Raw genomic sequence first — 12,156 nt, 5'->3', positions numbered from 1 at the left:
TTCCTATGTGAATAAATTATATATTAGTACGTTGGGATTTTTTTCCCACAGCTAATCATTTAAAATGTGTGTGCAAATGCACACACATGCATTTTGTTGGTACTATCAATGCATACTCAAAACAAATGTGATTTAAGACAAAACTTGTGTATACAGTCAGCTGACATTTTAGAACAGCAAAATCGAGTTGAGACAGTTTGTCTAGCACATAAATTGTTCTGTCCAGAACTCCAGTTGACCTCTATCTAGAATGTTAGTTCAGTACATAGTTGTGGGAGAATTATTTATCCACAAGTAACTATTTATCTGTTAGTTTGTACAGAAAAAAAATCGTAAATAAGAGACTGGGATAAATGATTAAATTGAAAACAAAATAGGAAATGAATTAAAGCAAAAGGTTTAAAAAACAGCTGTAAAGGAATCATATTATTTTAGACATATAATGAACATGTCGCTATCACTAATAACCTTTACCTTCCATTCATTGTACCCAGCTGTTTAAAGTAGGCACCAATATTGGTAAGACTTAGGTATGTGCTTAACTAGTGCAAAATCCCCTTGAATTCACTGGAACTATTTGTTTCATGGCAGAGGAGTGAGCTTTGGATTGCAGGTTACCTGGGGTAGAGAGCATGTGTTCCTGTACCTTATGTAGCCCCTGATAGATTTAGGTCTGATTTCACTTAAGGGTATGGACTCTGATGTAAGAAAGTGTTCTGAAAATAAAAAAGTGCAAAGTGGCACAATTGTGACAAAATTCCCCAAACCTGTTGGTGAGGCATAGCTTAGTATTTTGCACTTAACTCTGCTTTCTGCTGTCAGCTACTTTTGAAAATGCATCATCCACAAAGTTACAAAAAATTACAAAAAAATCTAGTGAAGCAAGGAAAACTAGCAGTGTTCTCGCCTTCAAATGTGAGGAGAAAAGTAAACGCCTTTCAAAGGTGGGTTGGAGGAGGTAAATCAGAGAACATGCAACAGTTTGCCCAGATGGTTGTTTTCAAGCAATAGCTAACACAGAGAGTTAACCTGGTTCCATAACATGGCACAAATGGTTTTTAAGCATCAGACCTGATAAATGCTCTAGAACTCCATGGTCCAAAGTGGTAACTTTGTTCCGGTAAACTTTGTGTGGGATTAGGTACTGACTTTCTCAGGCAATGCCAACTGCCCACTGATGGAAGCTAAGGGAGTATTATTACATACTTTCTTTGTTCCTATGCTTTCCTTGAGGCATCTATTTTTGGACACTGTTTTGGACACTGAGCCACATGACAGTCTAGTCTGAGCTACTGTAATCACTTCTATGTTCTTATCTGAAGTGTGACTTGAAAAGGGAGCCTATTCTGTGATATGTATCTGGAAAATAAGGTTTTGCTTAGTCAGTTTGGCTCCAGTCCTATCACCTGGAAATTTGTCCCTATGAGCTGTTAACTGAATGGGCATGCAGACATTGTAGAGATTAAGACAAAGTGCCAGCTAGCTGTAAGAGCATGGTTTTGTCATGTCTAGTTACTAGTACCTTAACTTTCTGTTTGAATATAATAAAGCTTTATTTATTTTTTTAACCTACACTTTGTTTAGCTTGAGTACTAATTTTCAGAGTAATATGGCAAATATAAAAGTGCTCATTCCTCATGGATTCCTGGAGCTAGAAAAGGTATACTTGATTTCTCTGGACGTGCTTTATATCCCACATGATGTTGCATTACACAGTTAACTGTCTGCAGATCTTTTCTCCTCTTAAGTTGCAAGTCCCTTTTTCAAAGTTGGTGATGTTGAATATCAAATTGTTGAGAGAAGTTGGAGCATGCTGCAAGATAGACTGGGGAGAGACACTCTAGATTCACTGGTCCAGTTGTGACAGTATTCAAATAAAAAACAGGCATAGGCAAGGATTCATCTCTTTGAATCCACTTTATAATTGTTTTAAGAGAGAGATTACTTTATCTCACACTAAAACCAGTGCTCCAGGAATTTCCCAACCTGCAGTTTGCCTCGTTACCTGTTGAAAAAATATATATGCTTGGGCGAATTAGTCCTGCACTACTGAGGGCAGTGTGCTGTGTTACCTATCAGTCTCAGAATAATTGTGTACACTCAGAAGGCCATTGCCGGGGTAGAGACTGGAGTTTTCCTGGTTCGGGGGAAAGCAGCACTGCGTCTCAGCTGGGCACCCAAGTCAAGGACTGGTACACTGATAGGCAGACATTTCAGATTGGTGTTGGCATTGAGCTCTCAGTGAACAAGAAGCTGCATTTACTGTGTTTTAGGAAGCACTGAGGCATGTGCAATAAACACAACATTAGCATTAGCAATGGCACTAAGTTCCCACTGGCATCTCATCCTGCAATGGCAAGTGTGGCAGTTTCTGAGCCAACAAGGCCTTAGGCTTGTGATTCATGCCATGAGGACAGGGGCCAGCCCAAGAAGGTAGACAAAGCAGTAGATTGCGTAGTACTATATAGTACACCTTCCCACCCCCACAACGTTTCCATTAAGGTTGAATAACTGAGCTTTTCTGCAATTTTATTTTTACTTTCATGTTTGTAACTGGAATTCTAAGCACTGCAACTTTTTAGTACATTCAATATTTCAGTATGCTTTTAAAGTGAAGTTTTCTAGGTTTTTGAAGCATAATAAGAGGACAAATTTATCCTGTGGTATCAGGTTGACACATAAGTTGTCTGCATAGCCAAACCTTTGGAGCAGTCAGGGGCACTAATGGACTAACTGGTAGTAGTAATAGGCTAATATCCTTTATGGTAACGGGCAACAGAGGTTTGTCATTGGGTCTAACACTTATCTTTACATACACAATTAAATTATCATTAAGCAGTAGTTGATTTTATAAAATGGTATTTACTGTCAGTTTTAGTACCTGTCAATACACTTTTATACTAATTCTGTTCATAAAAGGCTGCTTATTATAAGTATATGCGTTTTCATTTTGTATGGGTGTATCATTTTGTGGGAGAGTTTATTTGACCCATCTGAAAACTTTGCTCTAGCGATGGGATCTGAAAGGAAACACTGTCTGGGAATTTATGCAAACAAAACCGGATTATCTGACTTCCTCAAGTCAAATGGGAAGTTTGTGCGTGGTAACCTCTTGTGTCAGCTGTGACACAGCCAGCTATGTTCCTTGGCAGGCAAAGTCTCTTGAAACCAATATAACTCGATTCTGGCAGAAATAAAGATAAATTAAAATAAAAGCTATGAAAAGTGTCCTGGATACACCTTGTGAATTGGCATGGCATGATGGGCAGTAATTATTGCAATGGTGCTCCATCTGGCTACCTGTGTCCAGGATTATGCTTACGTTGCTGTCATACCCTCTTATGACTTCAAACACATGATTCTGTGATTTTTTTTTTCCCAAAATAAACTTCAAAATGGTGTAGTGACTTGAGACCTAAGATGATAAAGGTCCATGAATAGCGAGAGGTAGAACTCAAAACAGTCATTTCCTTTCTATCTTGCTCTAGAGGAGTTTCATTTGATACACTGCCACTGTTGGACTCTGACATCTAGTAGTGGCTAATGGGGCCTGAAATTTGAAGGTTATCAGCAGTGATGAAACAATTTCCTTGAAGTCTCAGCGGAGTGGCATACCTATGTGACAGGTCCCATCCTTGAGGAAACAGCCATCTGGAATCTCCCCTTCTTCTTTCCCTCATCTCCACATGTCACTCAGCAGCAGCTAATCAGTATGGTGGTAGTGCATCATCCTTAGGGTTGCCCTGACTTCATTAGTATGCACTGCTTTGAAGAAGGTGCTGCCCTCCTAGCTAGCAGGGTTGTCCTGGTTCCAGCTGGGATACAGTTAATTGTCTCCCTAGTAGCTGGTACAGTGCTATGTTTTTGAGCTAGGTATGAGAAGAATGTTGATAACACACTGATGTTTTCAGTTGTTGCTCAGTAGTGTTTAGTCTAAAGTCAGGGATTTTTCAGCTTCTGATGCCCAGCCAGCAAGAAGGCTGGAGGGGCACAAGAAGTTGGGAGGGGACACAGCCAGGACAGCTGACCCAAACTGGCCAAAGGAATATTCCATACCATGTGACATCATGCCCAGTATATAAACTGGGGGGAGTGGGGGCGGGGGGATCGCTGCTTGGGGACTAACTGGGCGTCAGTCAGTGGGTGGTGAGCAATTGCACTGTGCATCATTTGCATATTCCAGTCCTTTTATTATTAATGTTGTCATTTTATTAGTGTTATCATTATCATTATTAGTTTCTTCTTTTCTGTTCTATTAAACTGTTCTTATCTCAACCCATGAGTTTTACTTCTTTTCCCGATTTTCTCCCCCATCCCACTGGGTGGGGGAGGGGTGAGTGAGCAGCTGAGTGGTGCTTAGTTGCTGACTGGGTTTAAACCATGACAAGGGTATCTGGGGTGATTAATGGGACTTCCAGATTTCACTAGTCTTATTTGCTTCCCATGTTTGACCTCAGAGGTCATCAAAAGGGTGTTTGTTCTTGGGGCTGGTGGGCCTGGCTGAAGAGTATTCCTTTAGCTTTTTCTGGACATCTCTGCCCACAGCCATTGCCGCTGCTTCCACTGACATAGCAGCACTTGCCTTTGCCACCTCTTACACACTGCCTTTCTTTCACTCTTGAATTTGGTAAGATATTAATGTATTATTGTAACAAAAGGAGGCATTTAAATAGTTATTTAGAACATAAAACTATGAATGCAGAGCTCAATTACCTTCTCAATTACTTTTTAATAAACAAGAACACAGTCACTGTGAGCAGTAAAAATATCATTAATCAGGCATAACAATGTGCAAAATTAAAAACCATTAGGGGGTTTAAAAAACCACTAGGACCTAAAACGCAAAATAAACTTGTTCTTTCAAAGTCATATATTTGTGCAAGTGTGGTGCCTCAAATTGTCTCTGCTTATGATGATATGACCAAATGGTAGAAAGGCCTTGCTTTGTAGATAAGGGATTCAAGGGGATCATTCAGGATCATCTGTTGCTTGACATCCCATGGCCTATGCTGTATAAAATGTGGTATTGCTGTTTTGCTAGAAGCAGTAATGCTTCCAGCAGCCATCACAATGAAATTGTGCTGCAAAATGAGGGGCATTAAAGGCAGTGGCATCAGGCCACGTTGAGACAACGTTGTGATCTCTGACAAGAAAGTCACCAAGTTTTCAAGGAATATTGCTAGCCTCTTCATTACCTCCAGGGACTTTGTTTGCCGACAGCCATATGTCTCTCTCCTCTTTTCCCTCCCTCTTTATTATGTTTCAGAAACTATTCTTCATCTTCTTTCATTTTTATGACTCTCTATGCATGCAGAATTCAGAAATGTAGGACTGGATGAGATCTCCTACATCACCACTTGCTGTCATGTGCAACGTTATTACGTTGGTCTTTTTATAAACTATTAAACTCCATTTTGCAACTAGCCTGATTGTTTTACCCTACTACTGAAGGCAGAAAACTATTCCAGAAACTCACTGCTCTGGCGAGGATTGCTACCTTCTAATTTCTCAGCTAGATTATGCCCATTTTTATGAAAAGGTGCTCTTTTTCTTTCTATGCATACTGGATAAACATTTAGTTTAAGTAGAATTTGTCAGCCTCTGAAAATTTTTGCTCCTAATTTCTCTGTTTTAATGACTGTGGGATAGATAATACCTTCCCTGCCACACCTCTCTTGGTGGAGTCCAGGGTGCAGTTTGCTTTATTTGCAGTGCACTGCTGGCTCAAACGGGCTCATGCTCAGCCTGACATCATCATGATCCCCTGGTCCTTTTCGTGGGCTGATGCTCAGCCAGTTTCCCGCCTGTCCTGATGCCTGGGGTTATCCTCTATTGAGCTCGAGGTATCTGTTGGCCTAATGCTCAAATTTATTGAGATCTCTTTGGATTAAATTCTGCCAGTCCTCATGTCAGCCACTCTTTAATTTGGTGCCCATAAATTTGCTCAGGGTGCATTCTGTGTCATCATCTGGGCCTCTGACCAAGAGGCTGAACACTGTGTTCTTCACTAACTATATGTCAACTATTCATTTTTACCAGTTGAGCCTGGCAGTCCAGCCAATTTTCAAACCATCTGACAGACTGGTGGTCCAACCCATGCTTTCTCAAAAAAGATCGTTTTTGTGTCACTGTATAAATTGAAGAGAACTGAAACTTTGTAAATTTTTTGGCATAGATCCCACACAGAGCACTTCGAGAAGATTTAAAAGCCCAGGAGGCATAGAAAGGACACACTAAAATACCCAGACGGGAATTATAGTATCTAAGTTTACCATAAAGTCATATTGTATTGTACGTACCTTATTCCACTGTTTGAGAGACTCCATGTGTGATACAGCTGGATGTTCTAGGTGTGATTTAGGAGATGTAGGAATCTGGGCCTGAAAGGCTTCCCATATTTATGAGTCAATGGAGAACCTGGATTTCACAGTCTGTCTGTGCTTGTTCTGAATCCTGGTCAGTATCAATGTTGGTAGTGGCACAAGATAGAAGTACTTGAATTTAGAAGTTGATAACTCCCACAGGCAAGATTTCCTGGTTTTAATGGTAGCTTCTGGCCCAGTGAGCTTTTTCAGAGCTCATACATACTGCTGATGTATTTCTTACTTTTATAATTAAAAGAAAGATTCCTTATGGCAATATTTTCTTATGTTCCAATTGTTTCCTTCATTTGTTGATATTTGCTTCTGTATTTGTGCAGCTTGCTGGGCAGAATTCCAGTGGGACGGCATGTACTCGTTTTCCGAGGACAATGAAATCAGGAGCTGAGTACCAGACTACACTGCCGCTTGAGGCTTGGCTGAACAGACACAGGTCTGCTGGTATGGGAATGTGTCAGAAGCTGGAACGCCAGTAGTTCAGGCTGTAGAGGCAATTGGTAACTGTGGTAGAAAGGACAATCTGGGTAGCCAGCAAAATCATGTTTTTTTATCAGTGGAATCACTTAGCAATTGCAGAATGATGGCTTCAGGATAGTGTTTCAGTAAGATGTGCTTGGGCTATTGGACGTTGTTTGAGTAGTACTTTTTACAAAGAAGTTCTAATAGTAATGCATATAAAGCTGGAGAATTCACATGCACACACACACAAAATGATTTGATGCAAATCATTAATCATAAAATTGTACAAATTCACCCACAATAAATTTCAAATGCATACACACTTTCCAGCTTGACTGAAAAAACAGTAATTGTCAGTTAGGGCCTGGCAGTTAAGATCTCTAGCGTTAGTTCAGATACTGCTTTGAGAACTGGAATCTTTTTGAAAAACACAGACTATAGTGGAAAAAAATACTGAGACCTCCAAAGAACATGACAAGATATGCATAACTGAAGAGCCTGGCTGAAAACAAAACATCTCTCATAGTTTAAGGGATATTGTGAACTTGAACTATAGTCACTTCAAGATAAAATGAACTAAAAGCTGTTCAAGTTTTTTCATGCCGGTGAATTTTCTCCACCCATTTTTGTTTTAACAATGACTCTTTAAAGTTTTTTATTTTTGTTCTTTTCATTGCTATGAGAAAAATCCAAATAAGCAGGGGGAAATTACTAGCTTTACACAGTTTTAGAGCTATGTAGAGGACAGTGAAAATTATTACAAATCTTCTAATCTTTTTCAGTTATAAGTTATCTTAGGCTTTATTGGCAAAGGAAGGGTTCCAAATGGACATGTTTTATTATATCATTTCATATGTCCATTTGCTTGCTAATATTTATCAACCACAATAAAGTGTTCCTTGTAAATGCTTTACTTTTAAAGTAATACTTTTGTAATCTGTAAGAAAGGTTAGGCTTGTAGGAAGACATCATTATATTTTATCAGATATAATTGGAAAAATAACCAAGCTTTCAGGCTTACAGTTCTTGTATTTGGTCTGATTTCATCTAATAAAACATATTACCTCTCCTTACAAACTTTCTTTTTCAGCACAGATTTTCTCAGCATGGCTGGATTTCCTCCAGAACTGTAATAATAACTTAGAAGGTTGCTGTTTTTGCAGGCAAACTTACAGTATTTAGTATGTGATTGTTTATGAATTATTGAGACATTGCTACTCTCAGTACAAACTGATATTGCATGTTCATCGTAGACGCAGTAAATTAACTTTTTAAACAATTTTACTTTTCCGTGGATTTGGGATTAGTATTACTTGTTTTGCTCTGATGTGCTGAGAATTTTCTTGCTTTTTAAAAAATTATTATTATAACTTTAGCAAGACTTTGTTGTATTCTAGTAACTGAGGTGATGTCCTGATGGACACATTTACAGGGAGCTTCAGAAGGCATAAATTTGGTTTGCATGTACTATTTGTATCTGCTGGTATAGTTCTAATTGCCACTGGATTTTACTAAATCAATCCCTGATAAAAAGGATTCTCACAATTTTATGAGATTCGTACATGTGTTACCCTGTTTAACAAAGAGGCAGCTAAGGACTAGGGTAGATGAAATTATGTGCTTACGGCCACGTAAGAAACCTAGATGAGGTAGGTCTTTAACTCAATTCTCCAGCATCTGATCAGTGATTTTTACTTTACATTTTTCCTCTTCTGAAACTTAACTGGGCTAAACCATGGAGGAGAAAGCTGGAGTTAAAAATAATGTTGTACTCTTCCCAATTTTCAGTTGTATTAATGAGGGGGATATGTAAATCCATCTTAATCTGTTAATCCCTTTTTTTACTGTTGGGTGATGTAAATTAGCTTGAAGGAAGATGTTTTGAAAGGGATTGACACTTACATAGAAGAGGTTTTGATCTGCAGCTCTCAAAACCCTTTTCAAAGGCGACATTGTGGACTGAGGTTTTCAAACTGATGGAGGAGGGGAGTGAGAAGAGCAAAAGAGGGAAGAGAAAAACAAGAAGGAAAATTAAAAAAAACAGTAATTAAAAAATATTTTTTATTTCAGTAAATGTTTTGGAAAAAGTTAATGATAGCAATTTTCACATTATTTCTTAAAATCTCTTGAAATCCTGCTTCTTTTAAATCAATAGGAGACCATAATTGAGTTTAATGGCAAGAAGATCAGGCATAATAGGAAGACACTGGACACAGAGCAATCTGACCATCAGGTATAATTGACTCACTGGTACTATGCTGTTTCATAGGATAATGATGAGTGTGTAATTTACTGTGACTAAATGGAATAGATTGTACACTGACATGCGGAAAGCCCGGTAGTGCAATTGTATCTTAATTACATATCAGGTGATACAGAACAAGGGAAGTCACTCCACTATTGAACTAGGTACCCAGCTTCTTTGCAAACTGCCAAATGCAAAGCTGCCAGATACCTTGCAAAGATCTCCATTTAATACTAGCACTTAAAATGCAAGCCTTGAAACTGAAATAGAAATATCACAGTCCTAACCTGCAGGCTACACAGAATCTTTCCGCAGTAATTGGGGGAATAACGCGGCAAAATGCTGATGCTGGTGGGGCAGGGATAAACCAGTTCTTTGCACGTTTGACAACATGGCAGGAAAATGCAGAAGAGGGAATGAGCAAGCAAAGGGAAAGCTGATCCAAGCCAAGCATGGGTGGTGATGAACATGAAAAAACAATGGCGGATTTAAGGGTTTTTTTGTTTTACTGTCATTTGCTATTTGCTTTTTCACTGTTAAAATGTTCACAGATGAAATGCTAAAGATCCTGATGGTTCACACACAAACCTTTACAAAATTGATTCCAGAACCAGCTTTTCAGAAGAGCCTGCAGGAATCCAGGGAGGAAGCTCAGAGAAGGGCGATTCAGTCACATGTGCAGAGATGACAGGATTGTTGCATCTTTGAGTAAATTCAGTTAAAGGTCTTTGGAAAATGTATTTCTGGCAGCTATGTGAGGTACGAGGACAGATGAACATGGGTACAGAGAGAAGTCTTCTGTGTAAAACCATAAACATGAAAATCCTCAGTGTTATAATAGCTGATTTACAAGTGTGATCCTATCCTCTTGGCTGATGTATTGTGACTGTGTTTTACCTCCTACAGCTTGAATTTAAGAGGCAGGTTCTGTTACTGACAGCTCAAACAACCCATACCCTGATGAATACAGAGAAGGAGCTGTAAAACCAACCTACTGCAGTGCCACAGACCCAGGGCCAAGTGTGTCAACTGTATCCACCGAAGCATGGGACACAGATGCTCAAATATGTTAGCTACAGGCATAATTTCATCAGTGTAGTGTTCCAAAGGGGATAATTAGCTAAAATAGCAAAACAGTCTATATTAATTTACACTTTCCTTACCTCTTCAAATGTGTCTCATATTATTATCTTAAGTCTGTTTATACACAGACTTGCACTGCCTCATTACTGTTTGACAGTAGCTTAGTTCAACTAGTTAAAACTCTGTGGGCCTTTTTACAATTCTAATATGATAAAGCTTGCTCTGATAAATGTATAGGTTTAAAATAATCCACAATAATCAGGGTTAAAGTCTCAAAAATGTCAGTCTTGATGCACTTTTAATCTACAGGGATTCCTTTTATGGTTCTTAATGCTTTGTTTTACGTGATGTATCTTTATATTCCACACAAAAATCATATAAAAGCTTTTAAGGCTGCAAAATCAAGCATTCTAAAGTTAGAAAATGCCAGAATTCATGTTGTTTGCAGAACTTTGATTTGCCTCCCCTTGCATTTGATTGCAAGGTAGTCATTAATGACATGATCCCATTCAGTGCACAGAAAGGCTGGTAGTCACTTAATGAGCAACTATTCAATATTTTTTTCACTTTTGGATGCTTGATGTGGGACTCCATGCCTTACTACTTACTGTTCAAATCCTGCTCCAAAGACAGAGTTAGTAACTTTGTTATGGACTTTTCAGTGGTATACAACAGCATTAAGTGAGTTTCACAAACAGAATTCAATGTATTTTGATAACAACCTCATAAAGTAAGGAGAAGATAGCATTACAACTAATCACATTACATTGCAGCTACATTTTTAGCCATAAAAGCACAAGGCTAGAATTTAGGCTTTCAGCAAAGCCCTGCACCCAGTTCACGGCCACCCATGAAAAATGGGTTTTTAAGTGGCTAATTTAGTAGTCTGTATGTAATACAAAAATAGAATCCAGTCCTTCTGAGCAGCATACAAATGCCTTAGCCAGCAACACCCCCCTCCCCCCCTTTTTTTTTCCTGCAGTCATTTTGTTCATTTTCTGCAACAAAAGAGCCAGGATCCTCTGGACAAGATCTGATTCATTATACAATCCTGACTCACCTCCATACCATGGTCCATTCTGTGCACTGAGTAGCTTTATACAGCTCTCTACCAATGAGCTGGATATGCTTCCCTAAAAATGATGGAAAAGTTGCAGAGGGAGAGAAAAGGAAAAAAAAGGCCATCCCTGTGTGTATTTCTAGCAGATCTGATGGTCTAGGTATTTCCCTGACTCTCTATCCCGATGTGGCTTCAATGACTGCTTTGGGCAACTGCGTGTCTGTGCTGGTGCTGAGCGTGTAGGGTAAATGGATAAAAAAACTACCCTTGGAAGATGGGTAAAAAACAGTTCATGAGGTGTGTGGAAGATGAGTGCTGAGATGGGGAGAAGGAATTCTGGTTGCTAAGAGGCATAGGGGAATTTACTGGTAGGAAAAGGAGGCCTCATTTACCTCTGGAAGGATGTGTCATGCTGTTTCCCACCACTGACCCAGATTGCTAATGGCATGATCCTGACCTGGGAAAGATAACAGGATGCCCTCCGCCCTGAGAGGTTAAGCACAACCCTGCACCATAAATCAATGCACCACTTCTCTCCTTAAAAAGAGCAAGATAAAATGAGTTCCTCTCTTCCTTTTCCTGATGGGTGATGGAGCTACACCCCCTGAAGAAGTGATAACATAGGTGGGGGTTGTTTTGCCTCAGAATTCCTTCTTGTAGGTCTCCTTCAGCTTCATGATCTTTATATGACAGTGTCTGTGAAGCTGTTGAGTGCCTCTGCTGGGACTGTCAGTGAGTGATCAGTGCATAAACAGGATAATTCCTAGTGGTTTTCTCATGTCTGTGGTCCTCTGGATACTCTTCCAAATGGCAGGAGAGCCTAGAACTCCTCAAGGTACAAGGGTGCTCTCTAACTCCCAGCTTTTGGAGTACAGTGCAGCGGACAGTGGAGGGTGGCACCATTAGTATATTAAAGGTCTGCAAGTCTT

The sequence above is a fragment of the Haliaeetus leucocephalus genome, unplaced genomic scaffold (genome assembly GCF_000737465.1).
Source record: "Haliaeetus leucocephalus isolate CR32 unplaced genomic scaffold, Haliaeetus_leucocephalus-4.0 Scaffold51, whole genome shotgun sequence".
Lineage (NCBI taxonomy): Eukaryota > Metazoa > Chordata > Aves > Accipitriformes > Accipitridae > Haliaeetus > Haliaeetus leucocephalus.
The sequence above is the reverse complement of the archived record's forward strand: the minus strand, read 5'-3'. Positions refer to the sequence as shown.